The sequence below is a fragment of the Mixophyes fleayi genome, chromosome 9 (assembly GCF_038048845.1).
Source record: "Mixophyes fleayi isolate aMixFle1 chromosome 9, aMixFle1.hap1, whole genome shotgun sequence".
NCBI classification, from domain to species: Eukaryota; Metazoa; Chordata; class Amphibia; order Anura; family Limnodynastidae; genus Mixophyes; species Mixophyes fleayi.
In genome coordinates, this window is record NC_134410.1 from 127,481,071 (window position 1) to 127,504,167 (window position 23,097).

At 42.7% G+C, this 23,097-nt stretch overlaps 1 protein-coding gene and 1 long non-coding RNA gene across 2 annotated transcripts in view; one reads left to right on the forward strand and one right to left on the reverse strand.

Moving 5' to 3' along the window:
• The window catches only part of DAB2IP (DAB2 interacting protein), a 544,763-nt gene that overhangs the window by 375,892 nt on the left and 145,774 nt on the right, over positions 1-23,097 (forward strand).
• The window catches only part of LOC142101311 (uncharacterized), a 202,524-nt gene continuing 201,141 nt past the window's right edge, over positions 21,715-23,097 (reverse strand). The window contains exon 4 of the long non-coding RNA XR_012678980.1: positions 21,715-22,311. This is a non-coding gene — a long non-coding RNA (uncharacterized LOC142101311). The remainder of the gene's footprint in view (positions 22,312-23,097) is intronic.

A 23,097-nucleotide genomic window follows, 5' to 3' on the forward strand; every position in this document is an offset into this window, starting at 1 on the left:
CGGAGGCTGATATTTGGTGCTTTGCTGCACTGCGCTCAGCTTGTGAAATACGTCTTTATGTTGCGTATTATTGATTTTGTGATGTTTGCAGTGTATTGAGAAGTTTGCTAGTTTTAAGTGACATGTCCGCTGGGTCGGGCTGAGAACCGTTCTGGAGATGGGAGATTTGGGAGCGCTTAGTTATATTTTAGGACAGGGGTATTTCATTGTGTGTACTATTGACCCATATTGACTTTACAACAGACCCGATTAACCTGGTAGCAGGCGGATATGTTTTATACCACGCTGGCGAGGAGGGGCTGGCTGGCAAATTGTTAGCCTGGAGAACGAGACTCAGGTCAGCAGCGTATTAGGAACATTTTAAAGGAAAAGAAATGGAGGTATCCCTGTGAACCAGCCTGAGGTAGCCCACTATGGGACAAGACTGGGGGGGGGCAAATACCCTCCTGACCCCCAGCCCCTGCTGGCGAGCACTCCAAACCTTTTTATATTTAGCTTGCAGCCAGCGTTGATTTACAGTGGACCTGTTACCTTTACCAGGGTATGATTATGACCCCATGTGGCCCCAGAGGAGATACTGGTCTGGGCCCTCTTTATCCTCCTGTTTGTCAAAAACAACCACATAAAACGGGTTATTGTGATCTGACCCACTCAGGGCACTCTAGGCCCTAGGTTACCTAATGATCCTGTACACACTGGAGGCAGCCATCTTGTGGGAGGGACAAATATTCACCACAGCAGTTTACTAGGAACTGGTGACATCATTCAGGCGTGAGGCATGAGGCACCAGTTCCTCGTGAATTGATAGCTGACCTCCTCCTGGATAGTGATTCACATTGGGAACAGTTTACACCTATTTGTGAGTATGCCAGGCTTAGTTTGTTCTTGGGACCCTCGGTCTGCACCCCCCAGCATTGAGCGCAGGGGATCGGCTGTCGGAGGTGTGGAAGCGCTGACACCAGGCTGCTTCTAGGACAGAATTGTTTGCATAGCTGTGCACATTGGTCTGAACACGTCTCTTCCTCTCAGCTGCCTCATTCCTGGTTGCCAGACTGACATTCATCCCCCGGGGACATGTTTTTCAGAGGGTGAAATTGTTACGACTAGGAAGGAAAAGTTTCAAGTCACAAAACTCTGCTCTGCGGGACTTGTTCTGTGGTTTCAGTTTGTTTTATTATTTTTTTTGCTTAAAATAATTTTACAATCCAGGTCTTTAAATTCAAATTCCTGGCTGCACACAGCGGCAGTTCAAGGGTTAGGGTTAGGGGACCGGGGAGATCAGGAAATCCCTGGGACAAAAATCCTGGACACTCGTAAATATTGCTAAAGTGGTGTGTCTAAAATTAGGAGGGGGGATTCACTGTATAAGGGGGCATATTATGAAGATGTCTGCTTACAGGGTCAGTGTTCTTTGTTCTCAGTTTTTATATTTTGTAAAATTCTCGCAAGTAGTGTGTCTTGCACATTCAAGGGGGGGGACCACCTAGGTCAGTAATAGGCAACAGGCTGCCCTCCGAGCCGCCCCCCTGCGGCCCCCTGCTCCTTCCTACTTTATTGTCTTATGTGTTTGTTATAGCGTGTAACACGTGTGTAAAATGCTGCTGATATGTTATTACAGATAGGTGTCTCTTGCTAGCATTAAATGTGTTGTTGTACATTATTACTGAGATGAAGGGTGATGTGGGACCCTTTGGAAGGTTACTGGTAGGTTAAATTGGCTGCTAACAAATTGACCCTAATCTTTGCGGCATATCCAATTGTTGAATATGCCCGCGGCGTTAAAAGTATTACCGTAATACTAAGCTGGATTTCAGCGCTGCGAGCTGAAATCCAGCGAGAAAAGTACCGTAATAACGGTATTTACACGCACTATTACCGTAATGACGGTAATAGTGCGAGGGGCGCGTTACTTTAGGCTATGACGCCAACAATTGAATATGCCCCATATGTGTCTGTCTGTGATTGTGTGTCTGTGTGTCTGTGTTAGAGAATTTAGACTGTAAGCTCCAATGGGGCAGGGACTGATGTGAGTGAGTTCTCTGTACACCGCTGCGGAATTAGTAGCGCTATATAAATAAATGAGGATGATGAGTAGCCCATGCAGTCCCTGAAGTGTAGGAGATTGCCTATCCCTGTTCTAGGTGCACCATTCACCAGTAAAGGTGTACGGCTCTTGCATAAACACATATTCCTCTGTTAAGATGCGTATCTTTTACACCCGCTATAGACAAATACTCGCTGATGATGACTTATGGAAAACCAGGCACATATATGGAGTCAGACGTTTCTTGAGACGTGTACAGCTCTGCGTTTGGGAGGAAATCCGCTATTTTTCTGTGCTTTTTTTTTAGCATAATTTTATCCCAATTTGCATCCAACCTGCATCAGTCCCTAGGTGCTTTAGGACGTGCAATATGCAAGCGCTCTTTAGGCCACTTCCAAGTGGAACTGTTGTGCCAGCCGTAGAACGGAAAGTCCGTTCCTTATCGTCTGCATAATAGATGCGAGTTTCTCCGTAATGAGTGTGGGAAACGGCGTCCAGCTCTGGTTCTGTCCCCACCAAGCGGCTTCCTGGCTTGTTTTAGTGATGTTGAAACTCTGTCCTCTCGCTGAACTTCTCTCCACCCCGGAGTCACAGATATTTCTAGATGGGTAACTCACTTTATTGCTTTGTGCCTGAGGGAGGAAACTGCTCGCTGGTCGTGTTCTGGGGCCGCAAGGAAACTGAATTGTTATTTTCTGTGAATATTGGAACTGCGGGAACTCTCTTCTAGCCGATCGTTCTAAAAATATATTCAAATATAACAATATTACTATTAAAATGATATAGGACAGCACTGTTATATTGTCCTTCTTCTCTGTTTAATGCTTTGTACACGCTGGCATTAAATGTTACATTTAAGCTTTTTTTGTAATACAAATTAAGGTTTGGTAAATGGCAGTGATAGCGAATCACAAAGACACAAACATAAACATTGGTGGTTTGGTGAAGGAAGACAGATTTTAAATTAAGGGTGAGTTTGTTATTACTGTTAGTCTGGCGTAGAAGGCGAGGAGGTGGCTACGAGTGTATTAGACTAGGGCGACCTGGACCCTTAATCAGGCCCTGCAGAAAACATTTTAAAATGTATAAATAGAATTTTGATCACCGTAGATCCGGCCTTAAACATTCGCTGCATTTCCTATCCACGTTCTACAAGGAAGTTTATAGCTGCTTTAAGATTGTCACCCACACATTTCTGTACAGAAAAGAGAAGGATGTTTTATACTCTCACACACCAACAAGCAGAGGAGGATTTTCCGCTGGGGACAGCTTCATTGCAAAGTGATTTCTTTTCTTTTCTTCCACCCTCCACAGCTCGCAGCACTCGTACCCGTCGATTGCCAATAAAATAGGATATGTAGCTGTGGAAATTGCTGGGTGACTGATTTTCTTTCGATGACCAGTTCCATGAGACCGGCAGCAGATTCCTGGCAGATAGCATTAGCTGATACAGCGTTTCCTTTCTGAGTAACGATAAAAGATCTCTACGGTCAGTTGCCAGATTTGGGCTTCCTGAGGCAGCACAGCCCGCCCCCCCACCTGTACCCAGGAGTGTCCCCTCTCTTCCCATCGCTGCTCTGAGATTTATATATCTGCTCCAGATGGAAATTCTATCCCGAGTTTCCCCCTTACCAGATATTAACACTTTTCCTGTTCCAGCCCTCGCTCAGCAGCAAGATGGGAAATGAGACAATCAGAGAGGCTGCTTAGTCACTGGGATTCGGAGAGGAAATGTCATTTTAATTGAATGGGTGTTTAATGAGCTGGAATAACAGCAAATTAGATTCTTTTTTTGCAGTTGCGTTTTTATATTTTATTGTATTATGCTTCTTATTTTAGTCTTACAAATATTGTTATCATATTGTCGCTGAATAGGGGCTTTTTGTGGACTCTATTTGGGATGATTTCCTTTGATATATGCTGAACTATATGTATCTGGGTGTCTCTATCAGAGTAATCTCTTCTACCTCCATCTGGGAAAATGCTGGATTCATAAACTGGGTTCTGTAACGTTAGACAAGAATTATTCAGCCACTAGGGGTATTGTTCAGATGGAGTCTGTGGATATTTCATTCAGGATACAACGCTTTATGTAGCAGACTTCATGGGCTCAATAATTCATCAGTTCTGGTGTTGAAATACGTCACCAAGATTGTCAGCTCTTGGGGGAGCGTGAGCAACCAAAGTGGCTACAGGTGGGGGCTCGGAGCTCAGTCTGAGTAACTATCTCATAGGGTCCTGTTGGCACGGTTCAGCATTGACTGGCAGCCCGTGGACATTGGCCTACCAGATTTTCAGCTGGTCCCTATTGACAGCTCATTAATCATTATTTAATTTGGACTGAAGTTACCGCTGCATGAAACTAATTTCTCTGTACATGTGCTTTTAGTAATCTTGGAGAACTAATTTCACGGTTTAAAATTTAATATTTTTGAAAAAGAAAACCTGTTTTTTGTGTTTTTAAAAGAGTGATTTTTGATTTTCCATAAAATGTTCCTTGTAGTTCTGGATAAATAGTCTTTCAATTCCAATTGAGGATGACCTGCTCGTCTGTAGTTTGCAGCTACTCGTAGGGTTCCTAACGGGGGACACACTAAAGGAATTATCGTGCTGATCACACGATAAACAACCGTCTGGTAAGATACCGCATTAGTGTGTACGCTCCCACGATCATGTTTTATTACATCAAAAAACATCGCATCTGTTGGTTATATAAACTTCCTAAAAATCACGATCAGCGATGGAACGATGTCAGGAAATATGGCAGTGTGTACACACTCACCACCAGCAGCGTAGGCAGATATCTGTACAGTGTACAGAGTCAGGATCTTCTCAGCAGATGGTTATGAGAGATGAAGAACACAGATGTGAAGGTAAATCGTGTAGGTGTGTACACAGGAATCTGCTGCTCATCGGGACTTTCAGTTGTTGGTAAAATCATTACAGAAATCACATCTGAAGTAAGATTACATAGGTGTGTACCCAGATTTATAAAGATTGTTGGTCTGCTCCTTTATTAAAAGACAAATTGAAATGAATATTTACATTTTCTACATCTGCATATCGTTACATTTGACTTTCCCAGCCCCCTGCCTAAACGACTGAACTAATTCGGTGTATCAGATGCGGCTGATTACTGCGTCCTCTGCGTTCTCCTTGTACTTGACATAAAGACCCTTTGATGGTTGTACTGGGTGATGACACAAATAGTAGCCGACGACCCGAGAGTTGCTGTACATAACTCCAGATATCTGACTTAGGATAATGGGGCTGTGGGGGTCTCACTTGTTCCTATTGTGTCAGAATAATGATCAGAGGGGAGAGGAAATCTCTCTCCGCAGATGACAACACAAACAAAGGAGCAGCAGTGTGTCCATATTAAATACTCCTCCACACGACGAGTTGTACAAACAATGAGTCTTGGATCCCGTTTCTGTTCTGTCCAAGAACGGTCACTGCAAGGAAAGGGGTCGCTGTACATAATTCTCTGGCTCTGCTGAGTGACGGAGACACTTGGAAAGTCATCAGCCACCCAGTGACGCCAGAACCCAGACACACAGGGATTACATGAATTTTAAACATTTATTTTTTTTAAGTGAACCATTTCACACATGGAATGATCTAAATCTGATATACTTGAGCGGGCGCAGAAAGGGCATTGCTTAGTTAGGCCGGGGTAATCTACAGACAAATCTTGTGCTGCGCACGTAGCGACAATTGTAAGATCTTACGACAACTTTTTGACACTGTGAAAAATAAATGTGGTGTGTGCGGGCAACCTTCATTATTGTTTCCAACTTGTTGTTAGCGTATAAACATTCACATAACTTATTAAATGTGGGTATTGCAGCCAGCAGGCTGTCTGGCACGTTCCAGAGCGGATGTGGCCCCATATGACTTTCTTACATCTCTTATGGTGGTTCCAAATTGGAGGATTTTGGTGTCTGATTACTTGATTTCCTCCTTGATTTAATGTCCTGGACCCAAAAATGTGTTTCTTGGGGCATAAGTAAGTAAGTGCCTACTTTAGAGATCTCCTTGCTGCTCCCTGGGGGCGTGGCCACGCGGATGGCGTCTTTAGGCCCAGCCCCCTGATGAGCCATACAAATTTTGTCCTATTACAATAGGGGGTGGGATGACCCATTTGGCCCCACCCACACCCACTTTACCAACGAAGAGGCCAGGATCCGGGTGGTTGCCCTGCTCTCTCGGAAGTCTGAGAAAACTCCCAAAAATTTGGGAGTCTCGAAGACATTCCGGGAGAGTTGGCAACTATGACGTAGGGGCCTATTTATAAAGCCATAAACCACGTGGAAATTGCTTTTTCCACATGGTTTAAGCATTTTAAGTATCACTTCTATATAACAGAAGATTAACGTATCTAGATAATTCCACCATTAGGCTGAGTTTTGCATTAAACCGCAGTCCCCATAATTTTCAATGGGGACTGCGGTGTGCCAATTTAACAAGCTCTCAAAAGCCTCGCTTTTCGGAGCTTGACCCCAATGGCTACCTATCGGGAGAACATTGCAGGAGAGGGGTCCTCAGATCCCTCTCCGCAGCCTTCTTGCTCTCCCCTCCGGTAACTACAACAAAATGGCTTTGTGCATGCGGGACTCAGACTCCTGGGGGTAGATTTACTAACCTGCGGGTTTGAAAATTGGAGACGTTGCCTATAGCAACCAATTAGATTCTAGTTATCATTTATTTAGTACATTCTACAAAATGACAGCTAGAATATGATTGGTTGCTATAGCAACATCTCCACTTTTTCAAACCCGCAGTTTAGTAAATATACCCCCAGGAGTGGAGAGGAAAGTTATCATTTTTGTATTAATAAGAATGTTTTGCTTGCACTTCCCACCATATACTTCAGATAAAGGTCTCTGCAAACAATGTCGGGAACTTTATCCAGCCTGATATTCTGAGAAGATTATTGTTAATGTCAGTTTAATTATTTGTAGCTTTGGGGAAATATCTTTCATCAAGTGATGATATTTAGCTATCGATACAATGTAAAGCTCACACCTCAAGAAGAATTGATTTGGTGCTATCGCTGAAAGCAGACGTCATCTTCCATATTATTAAACTGTTTTGTTACTGTTTGAAAAAAATAATTCTTCCTTTGACAGTTTGTTATGAAGAACATTGGTTGGTTTAAACAAATATTATGCCTGAAAATATAAATGTTTAATTCTAATTAATTTCCCCTAACTTTACATGTGTTTAATGGTACTGAAATGTCCACTCTTGCACTGTAATCAAGTGATGTCATTGCCGCTGGAGGAGTGTTATAGCAGTTTTCAGACTGCAGGTCCTGAGGGGGGAGGGGCAGCCTGTAGTGACATCACAGCTCTGAGACCAGTGATTGCGGCAATAAACTACAACTCCCATCATCCATTTCACACCTGCATCCAGTAGCAGCACCAAACACTACCTGTCTCTGCTCCATGATATGGCCAAGGTTGGAGCAGCGGGTGATAGAATCCAGCAGAGAGCAGACAGTTGCAGAGAAGGTAACACAAAATGGAATATGAAGCATCTGTTATACAGAGCAACCAAACTAAACCGTATCACTACCCAGGAGGACAGGTAGTGCTGCCTCTTCTATAGCTCACAGGTGCCATGGTATATTGGCAGATATGTATGTTTAGACCCAATAGATTTAATAGAAGTCACAATTAAATAAATATTAGAGACAGTTGTACAATTGAAGTCATTCGTTAAAGCACTAGCAACATTGGCCATGTGATATTTGATAAAACAATTAAACTCCTCTCTTTTCCTATGAGTTGGGCTGATTAACCTGCTGTTGCCTGTCTGGAAGCTTTAGGATATGCCAGAGATGATACAGTATCATATTGTCAGTGTAGCAACAGTCAGAGAAAAGCTGTGGATTCTGTTGTCATGGAGACGGCCTAACTCTCAGCCTGTACAATACACGGGGAGAGAGAGGACGGTGAGCACTCGCAGTCCGCAAACGCCGAGTGCGTAAAACTGATGTCTGGACGGAAATGTCACTAACTTATCATGTGAGACATAGAATTTGCATTAACACAGATTTTTTTGCTGTTGTTGTTTCTAGTTCTAATTTAATTGGAAAAATAAACCAAACATCTGCATATTTATTTTAATTGACATGAACAGAAGAACATCCTATTTTCTCCAGTAGTGTCAGGCACTTAACACGCTTTAGAGGCTTGGGGCCAAATGACTACAATGGTCTCCGATTCAGAGGTATCTGCTGTTGTTTCAGTAGTGAATTCTACATCATGTCGCTATTATGTTTGTAATGCTAAATAATTGAAAACATCTAACTGGGGGCAGGGAGGGGGGGTAACCAGGGTTATTTAAAGTATTCTGCATTGTTCTGTTATGAATATGTTGTCGCTGAGGAAATCCACAGAACTCATGTCTTATTTATGGCTGGTAAGCGGTAGCCATGGAATTCTCAGAGAGGGCGACGGAGCAGCTAGTTGGTAGCTGAGTTCCGTGGAGCAGAGACTGTGGCTCTTTGTGGTTTTGTGATTTCAGTTCTTAATATGTGAATGAGACTGTGATGTAGGCCAGGCCTGTCCAACCTGTGACTCTCCAGGTGTTGTGAAACCACAAGACCCAGCATGCTTTGCCAGCAGATAGCCAGCCAATAGCTGGCAAGGTATTCTGGCACTTGTAGTTTCACACCTGGAGAGCCACAGGTTGGCCAGTCTGGCCCTAGACGGATCGATCCCCTTCTCCATCTGCCCCCTATAACCCAGATGATGGATGCACTGTTACAAATAAAACTATACTGTGCTCCTACTAATGTATAATTTACCGTGATGTCATGTGGCAGTCACACTTATAGTGCACTGTGAGCTACAGCGGCCTCTAGACCCGTGTGTCACTTGACACTAGATAGTTAATGTTTTGACCACACCCCAATGGATGGGGTTATAATATAAATTGGTATTATGTTGGGGGGGTATTTTTTTTTTTTTTTTTTTTTTAAATATATAGTTGCTTACTCTACCAGAGTATTTGGAAGTCCTTTTAATTAGAGGGGGGAGACCTACCAGGCTCCTGAAAGAGGAGACAATTCTGCAAATGTGATTTTCTTGCCTGTAAAATAGGCGGAGCAAATATCATCATCAATCCATGCCTACTTCAGTTTACACTGGGCGGGGACATGCTGTGATGATGTAAATATCACCCCCCATCACGCCCCACTCTTTTCACACCTGCACTCCTCATCTCCTGCAAGATAGATATAAATATGTTATAATAATATTATGTTGCATGAAATGATTTGGGGGGGGGGGGGGGTGAGTTTTTAAAATTTCTGTGATGTTCCTGTGATCTTCTTATTATTATTATTAGACATAATACAACACAGACTCTCTATTGGTAGTTATTTTGTTTTATAGCGTTGCAGAGTATCATGTACTCCTTATACTATGTAATACAATACGTGGGAGAAACAAGTGTTTAGATTTCTGTAAACAGGAAACTGGCTACAATGACACTTAGTGAAGTTGGACTTTATAACGGAGCGAGTTGGCTGAATGACATCCTGTGACTATGAATGAGGTCATCAGAGGGAATTTGGTTTATTAGGTGATGAGACCCTAATCACACCTATTTAGGGAGTGTGACCCTCTACCGCTCACATTGCTGCCAGTTGTCTCTGGCATTAGGTCAGCAGTGATTGCTATGCTGAGAGTCACACAGGGAGCAGGTGGAGACGTTTTACCTGCCTGAAGCTGCGATTTCACCCCGAGAGTCACGTTACGTGTCCCAGCGAGTGTGACTGTTACCTGGGAGCATTGGGGCGTTAATATTCGGATCCATCTCCGACTGCTGGGTGATAATTGCTCAGAGAGATGTTGCAGGACGCCTGGTAGTTGTACAATAATTCACATCAGCGGGTTATACATGGAGTCTCCTCCTGTATGTGTAGGGGGAGGAAGAAATCCCTCTCAGCATTGTAATACTCTGTTCATGAATGCATAATATAATCTCTGTGCAAAGTCTAATATAACATAATGTGCGTGCAGAGGTGAGTGCACTGGGGACGCTGTTATGTAGCCAGGAATTGCCTCCCCCTGCCAACCACACCTGCCTCCAGCCCCTGCTTGGTCCACCTTTGGCATTACGTGGAAGCTGCATCTCTACATTAAAATTCATAGAATGTTTCAAAAGATACCAGTTAGTGATGCTGCAGTTCATATTAAACTCTCCACACACAAGTCTGGCCAGTTCCTACACTGAACAGGTAATTAATATATGTACACACTGATGTTGACTTTATGTAACATTTATCCTATTCATTTCCCACATATTTTAAATAAACATTATCCCTCTATTTTCCCTTGTTGGCCCTGGCACCTCCCCTCCATCACATTGAGTAGCAGAGCTCCTCACAGTGACTGTAGTACCGCTTGTTTGTGTGACATTGTCCCCTTCTGTGTGCTTGTCACCAGCACATTTACTTTCTTCCTTTCTATGTGTAATCTGTTAAGCGCGCTCTCTCTCTATACTATGAGTTGCCGGAAAAGGTTACATATCGTCTAACCAGGGTCAGGTAAATGTATGTACAGACACAGCTCTAGAATAAAAGCTTTGTTTAAAGAGTGATGATTGCTCCCAGGAGACGGAGCTGGAGTGTTTTGCAGAGGTCTCCTGTGGAAGGGGGGGGGGGGGGGACCAGGGCTAGACTCCAAGATCCAGTGTACAGATTGCTGGAGATCTGGCCTTACAAGGAGGAGGAGAGTTACTGCCAGGCTCCTCTGTTTACGGACTATGTATTTTGGTTGGGACCCCCCTCCTCCTCTTCCGAATACTCTGCACATCTGAGGCTCCCAGCTATGGAAGTGTGAGGTTCTAGTTGTGCTCTTCCAACCATGCAGATCATTCTTCCTTCCCAGCTTCCCAGCTCCCATGGACATGCTTGTATGACATTAGTCTGTAGTAGTACAACGCCCATCCTCTCAGTGATGGGAGTTACAGTATCTGCCAGCCGATTCGCAGCATTCTGGGCTGATGTCATGTCCGCAGTGAGCAAGTTATTGATGTTATTTGAGCAGCTGCATTGCGTATCCTCCATTCTAATAATCATTAGATTGCAAGCTTTTCAGACAAATTCAGATGCATTAGTAGTATATTCCTGAACTCCAGGTTCCTTAATAGGTAAATTAGATTGTGAGCTTCTCTGAGGCAGGGGCTGATGTGTCTGAACAAAGTTCTCTGTACAGCTCTGCGGAAGATGTTGGTGCTATATAAATAAACAATAATGATTTAATTATTATTCAGTATGTATAAAGTACCAACAATGTACATAATGCTGTACACAGGCATCACATTCTAACACAGTGATGCACAGGATAAATTTTCAGCTCACGGGCTTACAATCTAAATAAAAATAATGTATGTGCATTGCATTCTCACACCATACTTTGTACGGGACCTTTGTGGGGAGGGGTCACACACCAATGTCATTCAGTCGTGCCCCCATTGTGCTATGCCACCACGTTATCCCAAGGGACCTCAGTTGAAATGTTGGGAGGTACAGAACACTACAGGGATGACATCACAACTCGCTCTTTATAAAGATTAGACATGGATTTATACAGTTGTATATTATACAGTGCCTGGATCTCACCGGTGCCTGAGTAGACGTATCCTGAGGGCCAGTTACCCTCCGAGGCAGCCAGAGACTGTTTTCTGTTTGTCAGCTAGTTAGCCGTTTCTCTCTGCTCCTCGCTCCGAGCTTCGGGTTGTTTGCAGTAATTATTTGCAGTCCTGGAGATACATCTTGGTTGAGAGCTGAGGAAGTGATGTAGACAGATGTTGGCAGAGTTGGGGCCTTACAGCTTGATATCCAGAGCTCTGAATGCTGACTCGTATCTCAGGCCGCTCTCTGGGAGCCGCTGTCAAATCTAGGTCATTCTACTGTAGAATGTTACAGAGATCTGTACACAATGCAAAACAGATCGACTCCCTGCTAGCAAACACTGGGATATATTCAACCATTCCAGGCGTAATATATCTGTATTATTGCAGGATTAATTAGATGTAACTGGGAAAATATTTCAAGGGAAAATCTTTCGCCCCCCCGAAATTCCTCCATTCACCCCTAAGGCCCCTGTGTGTTTAAATGATCTACTTTATTTCAAAGGCTAATTCAAGAAACTATTTAATGTAATATCACAAGTTTATTCAGATTCCAAAATATGACTGCTGTATTGTCTGACATTCCCAAGTATCCGGATAGTTTCTGCATTATCGTTGTTCCTTCCATCCCGGGTGTTCCTCATACAGACAACAGTCTGGAGAGATGACCCACAGCAGAAGTCTGATATTGGGGGTCGCTTGGAACATTGGTCCTTAGATAAATAATATTCTGGGGTTGAGTTGAACGTGTGATATTCAGTTTTGGGTGGAATTATCCCACGCTGTACAGATGTTTTGGTCAGTAAATCAACAAATATTGACTTTTTTAATAAAAACATATTTTGTAAAAGTTAAATATTCACTGTTGCTATGTTTTAGTAATAAAATAATATATAATGATGATTATAAAATACAGTATGCGTTTGGCGCTTGGTCCTATGGGGTGCAGTTGATTAGACACAGTAATTGCATCACTAAGACCCATTCCCCATTATACAAAACAGCAAAAGGAAAGACCCCAAAACTCCTCATTCACTAAATAATATAAAATAACATCTTCTGTTGTTGCTCAATGAGAAATTCTTCTTTCTTTATGTAAACCCATAACGGGCGACAACAGACCGCTCACTAAGAGCCCCAGGGCTAAATGACAGGTTCCTGAGTGGGCTGATAGCGTCATTAACCACTGAGCCAATCACAAGCGGTTTCCTAAGCTAGTTGCCATGTGATTGGCTTGCGCAAACTTTATCATTACCCTCCCACAACCCACCAGAGCCAGAAATAGCCTCAGGACTTTGCAGCCTAGAGCTGGTAGTTTTTGGGAGCGAGGGGCGATTTCCCCCCCTTACCACAGAGGCTCCTGCCCAGTGCTGACCAGGCTGCGGCTTTCTAACACGGAGATCAGTACATTTGCAATAATATACATCTGCGCACTGCGCCACTAATTGAAGTTAATTTATACAAAAAGTTATTTATACGTGTCCTAGCCACAGAAATAAAGAAGATATTTTATACTGTTGGGTGCTGTGTTTGGGCCACTCGCTGGCTCAGGAGTTTGGTATTCTATAGACACTCATTTGTTCCTGCGCAGAGGTGAATGAGCTCCATAGAGAACACACCAGGACGTGATCCTTCCTTGCTATAAGTATTCTGCAGCATTTGAGGTGTTCCTAAATTATCCTGGTCTCTGCCAGCTTGTTCCTGCGGGTCAGTGTGTTATTGTAAGGAAGAATTATATAGCGAGAGCTCCCCTGGAGGGACCAGATCTTTCATCACGTTCTCTGCAATCTGCTGCGCTCCAGGATAACCACAATTTATGGGATATTTAATGTATTGGCAAGTGGGCTGGAATCCTTTGTTTAAACTACACAGTGTCTGTGAGGAGCAAGGAGCCGTCTGACTCCAGTTATAATGTAACAGGATGTATATACTTTCATTATGGTCCGAGTGCACCATTACAGGTCAGGGTAACAGAGGTAACTGACCCATGGATAAATGGAGTGTGGGGGGAGCGGATGTCTGTAGAACTCTGTATCCATGTGATAGGACAGTGGTACTCCCAATGCTTGCTATCCCCATGTTAGCCCTAATTTTCTTCTGGTTGCCTTGTTGTGATGACAGGGGGTCTACTAAGTACTCAATGCCTAAATAGACTGCCAGCTACATAACACTTCAAGTTATAGGAGTACCACCCTTTCCCTAGGCCAAACTTGTCTTTTTCCATAGAGTATATAATACATCTCTGGCATATAATTTATACGTATAGTTCTGTGTCCGATCCCTCTCAGTCTTCCTTCTCTGATGCCTGTCTAGCATATCCTCATTGTGCCCTAAAAAGCTGAATATTCATTAAATACCTATTCATTAATATTCACATCTATGGGTATGGCTAGGATTGATAATATAGTGTACACATCTATAGGTATAGTATGTATAGAGGGATGGATAGGATAGATAATATAGTGTACAGATCTATAGGTATAGTATGTATATGGGGATGGATAGGATAGATAATATAGTGTACAGTTTGTATAGAGGGATGGATAGGATAGATAATATAGTGTACAGATCTATAGGTATAGTATGTATAGAGGGATGTATAGGATAAATAATATAGTGTACAGATCTATAGGTATAGTATGTATATGGGGATGGATAGGATAGATAATATAGTGAACAGATCTATAGGTATAGTATGTATATGGGAATGGATAGGATAGATAATATAGTGTACACATATATAGGTACAGTATATATACAGGGATGGATAGGATAGATAACATAATGTACACAGCTATAGGTACAGTTTGTATACAGGGATGGATAGGTTAGATAATATAGTGGACAAATAAAGGATAATAATAGTGTACACATCTATAGGTACAGTATGTATACTAGGATGGAGTATCTATACCACACTGTACATGAAGGTATAGAATACATTTTGCAGTCTGTCAATAATGGTTCTGACGACTGTTGTATGCACACAGCAACTCATTAACATACGTAATTAGGGTACGGGACCCCCTGAGACCATACACTACAGGTGGATGCAGGGTACGTATTGATTCACTGCACTGATACCGCTGCCAGTTACTACACCTGACCCCAAAACAAAGATTCTTATCGGGGAAATCTAAATGTCCTCGCTGATTCCTCTAAATCCAGTTTGATATGTGGCGTTATCTTCTATCATGTGTCCTGTCCTCCTTTATATAACACTTACACTTAGTCGCTCGAACAGACGAGGAGCCATATCGGGACAATGTCTGGCAAGAAATCCCCGCTCCCCACGGTGTAAATATCAATATCATATTTGAATACAGAGCTACATTTTAACACCATCGGCAGATAATACTATACAATAGGAAAGAAGGGATATATGGAGATATTTCGGAGACTTTTTTTTTTTGCAGGTAAAATAATGTCCGGTTTCCATAATTTTACTTTGTTAAAGGGACACTGGTAAATTCATGTTTTATCTGTGTCTCCTTACTGAATGAATCTAAGTCCCTCCTATCTTTGAAATACTCTTTGTTAATGGTCTCCCATCCTCCATGACAATGTGGCCACTAGGGGCAGTGTTTCTTTCTCTGGCTGATGGTTTGCTTTGCGAGCTGAGTAAGCGACATGGCAGACACCACTCATTTAATTGTGGTGGAAAAATAACGCAAGATAAAATACTTTATACTTGCATATGTCACTGAGCATGTATAGAGAAATAAATACATTGGGGATATTTAGTCGTTAATCACTTATTCCACTTGAAATGTTATGGATGGAACATCACAGGCTATCCTCGATCACTAAAGCTTATTTTCCTAGGATCTGTCTTTCCTGAGATTTTGCAGGTCTCCGAAATTCCCCCGTTTGCCCTGCGCCGATCTCCCGGGTCATGCGAGCTTTCTGTGTACCTCTGCTTGCAGTATTATTGCTGTTATCAGAGGCCGCGCAGCTGGGAAGCCCCAGACGGATCAATGCTGACTCTTAGTTAATTTTTAGCAAATGAATAAATCATGAAACAAAATAAATCCTAACATCTTCTGATGGTTGAAGCAGATTTAGCAGGTGACACAATGAAGAACTAGCCTCTGGTGCTGGGAAATGAGGACAAATATTCGCTGTATGCAGAAGGATTTATGAGGAAGGGACCTGTTCAAACGGACCTGTGTGGTTCTGTATTGAGACAAATCACATAGAGACAGATTATTATATTTATGGAGAAATATAGTTGCAATTGTTTATTTACTTATTATTATTTTTTTTTGGGGGGGGGGGGGTTATCAAGAGTGATAAGAAAAGACCGTATACACCCAGCATAAATCATAATGTAAATTGTAATAAAGTAGCAGCAAGTGTATGAAATTGTAAGGATGGAATGATTGTTTTGTTTGGAGGAATTGATTGCTTGTTGGGGGAAACATTAATATAGCTTAATTGATTGATTGAATTACTAATGACTTCAGAACAGGGTCATTATAATAGGACAAATGGTGGTATCCTGCCATTCATACTGCCCATGATAGTAATCCATCCGTCATTCCTCACCCACCAACAGCAGCTCTGGGATGTAATTTTGTTTCTTATTATAAAGGTAGATGAGGTATCGTATAAATACTGCATCAGTAACTCTCCTATATTTGTCTAGTTTAGAAGGGAAAACAGACGACAATATCATTTATAACAATATAAACCCATCTGTTCAGTCCTATACTGGTTCTTACAGTTCTGCATTATTTTTTTTAAAAACTGTCCTTTCCGTTCCTTTACTAATGTGACAGCTATTGATTGAAAACTAGGAATTACTCCGACAGACTGATGTCTTGGGGGGTTTAAGCAAAAGAAAAAAAAAGACTTTTTCTCAAGTCAGGGGTGAGGGTGAAATCTGAAGAGAAAGAAGTTGTCAGGAAGTAAATATATTCTGAGAATTTTTTTTTTTTTTTTATTATAAATTTTGAAATCCATGGCAACTGTGAAATTAAATTTAAATGAGATACTTGGGTTGTGGATAAAGAGGCAGCTTCTTCTGTCATCTCTGCATATTATTTCTACCCAGCCAGAATATCGGTCTTTGCATACTCTAAAATGGTTTTAAAGAGATTTCTGGCTTCAAAGCAAGTCGGTGCTGGTCGCATTTGCAATCTGCAGTGTAACGGCCAAAGCTCTTCTCCCTGTAGTCTGAAATGGGGGCAAATGGGGGCTTGTCAGGACCACCCAGGCTGTTCCAATCCCACCTTCTGTAAAAGGCTTTCTGTCTGTGCATTGCCTCACATCTCTCTGCTGTATTATATCGTCTCCGTCTCTCCTGTATTGTCACCTCTCGCTCTCCCTTCTGTATTGTCCTCTCTCTCTCTCTCTCTCTCTCCTGTATTATAATCTCTCTCTCTCCCTCTTGTATTATTGTCTCCCTCTCTCTCTCCCTTTCTCTCTCTAGTATTATAATATCTCTCTCTCTCTCCTGTATTATCATGTCTCTCTCTCCTGTATTGTCATGTCTCTCTCTTCTGTATTGTCATGTCTCTCTCTCCTGTATTGTCATGTCTCTCTCTCCTGTATTGTCATGTCTCTCTCTCCTGTATTGTCATGTCTCTCTCTCCTGTATTGTCATGTCTCTCTCTTCTGTATTGTCATGTCTCTCTCTTCTGTATTGTCATGTCTCTCTCTCCTGTATTGTCATGTCTCTCTCTCCTGTATTGTCATGTCTCTCTCTCCTGTATTGTCATGTCTCTCTCTCCTGTATTATCATGTCTCTCTCTCCTGTATTGTCATGTCTCTCTCTCCTGTATTGTCATGTCTCTCTCTCCTGTATTGTCATGTCTCTCTCTCCTGTATTGTCATGTCTCTCTCTCTCCTGTATTGTCATGTCTCTCTCTCTCCTGTATTATCATGTCTCTCTCTCCTGTATTGTCATGTCTCTCTCTCTCCTGTATTATCATGTCTCTCTCTCCTGTATTGTCATGTCTCTCTCTCCTGTATTGTCATGTCTCTCTCTCCTGTATTGTCATGTCTCTCTCTCCTGTTTTGTCATGTCTCTCTCTTCTGTATTGTCATGTCTCTCTCTCCTGTATTGTCATGTCTCTCTCTCCTGTATTGTCATGTCTCTCTCTCCTGTATTGTCATGTCTCTCTCTCCTGTATTGTCATGTCTCTCTCTCTCCTGTATTGTCATGTCTCTCTCTCTCCTGTATTGTCATGTCTCTCTCTCTCCTGTATTGTCATGTCTCTCTCTCTCTCCTGTATTGTCATGTCTCTCTCTCTCTCTCTCTCCTGTATTGTCATGTCTCTCTCTCTCTCCTGTATTGTCATGTCTCTCTCTCTCTCCTGTATTGTCATGTCTCTCTCTCTCTCCTGTATTGTCATGTCTCTCTCTCTCTCTCTCCTGTATTGTCATGTCTCTCTCTCTCTCTCTCCTGTATTGTCATGTCTCTCTTTCTCTCTCTCCTGTATTGTCATGTCTCTCTCTCTTTCTCTCTCTCCTGTATTGTCATGTCTCTCTCTTTCTCTCTCTCCTGTATTGTCATGTCTCTCTCTCTCTTTCTCTCTCTCCTGTATTGTCATGTCTCTCTCTCTCTCCTGGATTATCGGCTCCCTCTCTCTCTCTAGTATTGTCATGTCTCTCTCTCTCTCTCTCCTGTATTGTCATGTCTCTCTCTCCTGTATTGTCATCTCTCTCTCCCTCTTCCCTGTATTATTGTCTCCCTTTCTCTCTCTCTCTCTCTCCCTCCTGTATTATCCGCTCCCTCTCTCCCCCCCTCTCTCTCTCTAGTATTATAATATATCTCTCTCCTGTATTGTCATCTCTCCCTCTTCCCTGTATTATTGTCTCTCTCTCTCTCTCTCCTGGATTATCGACTCCCTCTCTCTCTCTCCTGGATTATCGACTCCCTCTCTCTCTCTAGTATTATAATCTCTATCTTCTGTATTATAATATCTCTCTCTCCTGTATTGTCATGTCTCTCTCTCTCTGTATCGCTCTCTCCTGTATTGTCATGTCTCTCTCTTTATCTCTATCCTGTATTGTCATGTCTCTCTCTCTCCTGTATTGTCATGTCTCTCTCTCTCTCCTGTATTGTCATGTCTCTCTCTCTTTCTCTCTCTCCTGTATTATCGTCTCTTTCTTTCTCTCTCACTCTCCTGTATTGTCATCTCTCTCTCTCTCCCTCTTCCCTGTATTATTGTCTCTCTCTCTCTCTCTCTCCTGGATTATTGGCTCTCTCTAGTATTATAATCTCTCTCTCTCTCCTGTATTATCTCTCTCCTGTATTGTCATGTCTCTCTCTCTCCTGTATTGTCATCTCTCCCTCTTCCCTGTATTATTGTCTCTCTCTCTCCTGGATTATCGACTCCCTCTCTCTCTCTAGTATTATAATCTCTATCTTCTGTATTATAATATCTCTCTCTCCTGTATTGTCATGTCTCTCTCTCTGTATCGCTCTCTCCTGTATTGTCATGTCTCTCTCTCTTTATCTCTCTCCTGTATTGTCATGTCTCTCTCTCTCCTGTATTGTCATGTCTCTCTCTCCTGTATTGTCATGTCTCTCTCTCTCTCTCTCCTGTATTATCGTCTCTTTTTCTTTCTCTCTCTCTCTCTCCTGTATTGTCATCTCTCTCTCCCTCTTCCCTGTATTATTGTCTCTCTCTCTCTCCTGGATTATCGGCTCCCTCTCTCTCTCTAGTATTATAATTTCTCTCTCTCTCCTGTATTATAATATCTCTCTTTCCTGTATTGTCATGTCTCTCTCTCTCTCTCTCCTGTATTGTCATGTCTCTCTCTCCTGTATTGTCATGTCTCTCTCCCTCTTCCCTGTATTATTGTCTCCCTTTCTCTCTCCCTCCTGTATTATCGGCTCCCTCTCTCCCCCCCTCTCTCTCTAGTATTATAATATATCTCTCTCCTGTATTGTCATGTCTCTCTCTCTCTCTTTATCTCTCTCTCCTGTATTGTCATCTCTCTCTCCCTCTTCCCTGTATTATTGTCTCCCTTTCTCTCTCTCTCTCTCTCTCTCTCTCCTGTATTATCGGCTCCCTCTCTCCCCCCTCTCTCTCTCTAGTATTATAATATCTCTCTCTCCTGTATTGTCATCTCTCTCTCCCTCTTCCCTGTATTATTGTCTCCCTTTCTCTCTCTCTCTCTCTCTCTCCTGTATTATCGGCTCCCTCTCTCCCCCCTCTCTCTCTCTAGTATTATAATATCTCTCTCTCCTGTATTGTCATGTCTCTCTCTCTCCTGTATTGTCATCTCTCTCTCTCCCTCTTCCCTGTATTATTGTCTCCCTTTCTCTCTCTCCTGTATTATCGTCTCTCTCTTTCTCTCTCTCTTTCTCTCTCTCTTTCCCACTCGAACAAGATTTCATGAAGAATATTTCAGTGCTGGATTCCATTCATTGGAGGCAGCGTTTAAAGAAGCTTAAAAAAAACATTCAAAATATTTTAAAAAAAATATTTAAAAACTTGACAATTAGACAACAATGCTTTTAGTAAAAAAAACAAAACATATTTTATTAGTTCTCTTCCGTTATCGCCATTCTCAGATGGCAATGACGGTACCGCCGCAATGCTTACCAAATAGAATCATGCAAAGAATAAGAATCATCCCGCCATTGTTAACCCTTTAATGTATAGGGCGTAGAGTAAGAAAGTCGTATCGGTGAAAACAAGAGTTAATGTGCCCCCGGAAATCACCACAATGTCTGGCTACATTTCTGAGTACTATGGTACCCCAAGATCACAGATTGTCCTGGGCATCTTTATGTGTGGCAAGAAAAATCTGCGATGTCGCATCGCTGCAGAGGCGCTCAGCAGCACATCGCGCAGAATTAAATCAGCCCCATAATGTCATACCTTGCAGTTACTATGAGGAGCACTGCTAAATAGTCTAATGAGTAGGGGAATGCCAGGGCAGTGTTGTGTGGACCAGTAAAGGGATCTTATAATCTGAATAAGTCCATGTACACATGTATGCGTTTCCATCTCACCATTCTGCATCCGACAGCTGAACAGGTGAGAGATCCCAAAAGGGCCTTTTACCAGCTCCCACCTATGAAAGCCCCGGACGGCAGTTAGTGAACTCACCGGAGACGATATAACCATGGAAATCTTATATGTTGTCACTGAGACTGCCTCATCCCTCTCCCCCTCTCTCCTCTTGTCCTCCGAGGGGCCCTGTAACCAGGTAAATCTTCTCTCTGTGCTGATTAGGGGCAGGGGCACACCTGTCTAGGGGGGCATATTACAGCGTACCAACCTAACCAAAGCACAGGCTGCCCCGAGTGTCTGCTGCCTTTGTACATTGTATGTCCTCCAGTACACAGCATTGTGTGTTGCATATACAGGGTTAATCTGGAGTGATTGATTTTTCCGGTCACCTTGGACTTGATTAACCGTACAGCATGTCGGAGCTTTCTAAATAAGCAGCAGAACAATTTCTATCTGTGTTCTGCGTGAAATCATTATTCCCTAACCCTCCGTTCCGTCTCTCTGATCTCGGCTCATAAAAAGTCAGGTAAATGGTATTTGTGCGGTGAGTCGGTCCACGCCGAAGCAGCTGCTCATCCGGCACCTTCCTGATTTGCTGTGTAATGTCTCAGGACATGCTTACATGCCCGTCATTACGCTGTAACCGCGCAGAACGCTGACAGCCCCGCGCTGCCGTATGTATAGGGAGAGGGCGCTGAGCGGGCACCAATCAGATTGGTGTAGAACTCGGTATCACAGGGAAAATGATGGTGTAAATGGCTAACCTCTCATTATATGGTGCAAATGTGTGTGTGTATGTATGTATGTATGCATGTGTATATGTATGTGTGTGTGTGTGTGTGTGTGTGTGTATATATATATATATATATATATATAATTTACAGAATGTTTGGATAAAGCTTTTTTATGTGATTTAGTCAGACCATCAAGCCTTAAACTAAATTATACTGAATTTTATTTAAAAATAACCCCTCCTCCTTGTCACACTGCCTCTTGCATTCCTTCATTACATTTGTGGTAGAGCTCCTCACAGTGATTTCTTCATAATTTTGGGGAGCTCTCTGGATAATATGTTTTAGATAAGAGATCTCCGACCTGTGTAACGGATTGTTATTTTACCAGTTAGCTCACCCCCTTTTCCAACTATCCGTTTTGGGGTCCCCTGTGTGACTTATCCAGTTGGCTTTCCCAATACACTGGGGGCAGGCGAGGAGACCAGCAGGGGTCAGTACAGATAATTGAAAGGATGAGGGGACCGTTGTAATTTTACTAGATAGGTTGTGTGGTCTTTCTTTTTAAATTATAATTATCTGGGAGTTAGTTTTATTAAAAGTTCTAAAAAGGACAAATGGAGATGTTTCCCATAGCAACCAATCAGATTCTTGCTGTGATTTTCTTTCTTGGTAAATGAAAGCTAGAATCTTATTAGTTGCTACGGACAACACTTCCACTGTTCCGTCACATTAGTTATATAGCGCACCGGCGTCTTTCCCATGTCCTCGCAGGCCGTGGTCGCAGGTTTCTTGATATGAGTAGATCTGTAGGAATTCCTTGGTCAGTCTCTAGGGTCAACTCTGCAAAATCCATAAAATAGAAATACATGGGTGACTGAGAATTCTGGGACTTGTAGTTCCACAGCAGCTGGAAAGAGATGGGAAATTCGTGAGCGTGTTTGCTTTATTAAACTTAGACAAACGCCTTTACAATTGCTACAAGTAGTCACCCTGGATGATTTACTCCTGTGTAAATAATATATTATTATTATCAGTTATTAATTTACTGCATACATAACATGAGTGAAGAGTTCTATATAACTAGATAGGGATGAATTAAGGCCAATGGAATTAAAAGCTGAGGTGCATGTAACTTTGTGTCCCTCTCTAAGGGGTGCGCCCATTGCTGTGTCACGGGGGGAGTTCGCTTAGGCCACATTATAAATTTCCCTGGCTGATGGTCTTCTGCCTCTATTCTGCAGGACAAGTTGCCTCCCAATTTTTGGAGGTCCTCTGCATTTAGTTTGGGTGCCAACACTTGCTCAGGGCGTGTTTTTCTCCCTCCCTGGTTTTGGAGCTTCTTTGCGGGTGCTTTGGGTGCCAACACCTGGTCGGAGAGTGTTTTAGTGGTACCCTTTGTGGGCCGATTTTGTTTTTTGGTTCCCATATTCTTCGGCTTGGTTGCCGTGTGCTATTATTGTTTCCAGTGCAAGACTTTTTCGTTGGTGCCTTGGGGTGCCAACACCAGCTAGTTTAAAGTTTGTTTTTGCTGGAAAACATTGAGCAGTCGGCGACCTATGCTTGACAAGCGCACAGTAGTTTTATGTATGTAACAGTGATCCCACTTCCCTTCGATGAGTCGGCTTTGGTGTTGGTACAGTCACCGTCCTCGGGGCGTGTTGGCTAGTTGCTTTTCCGTCAGCTCAGAAGGGAA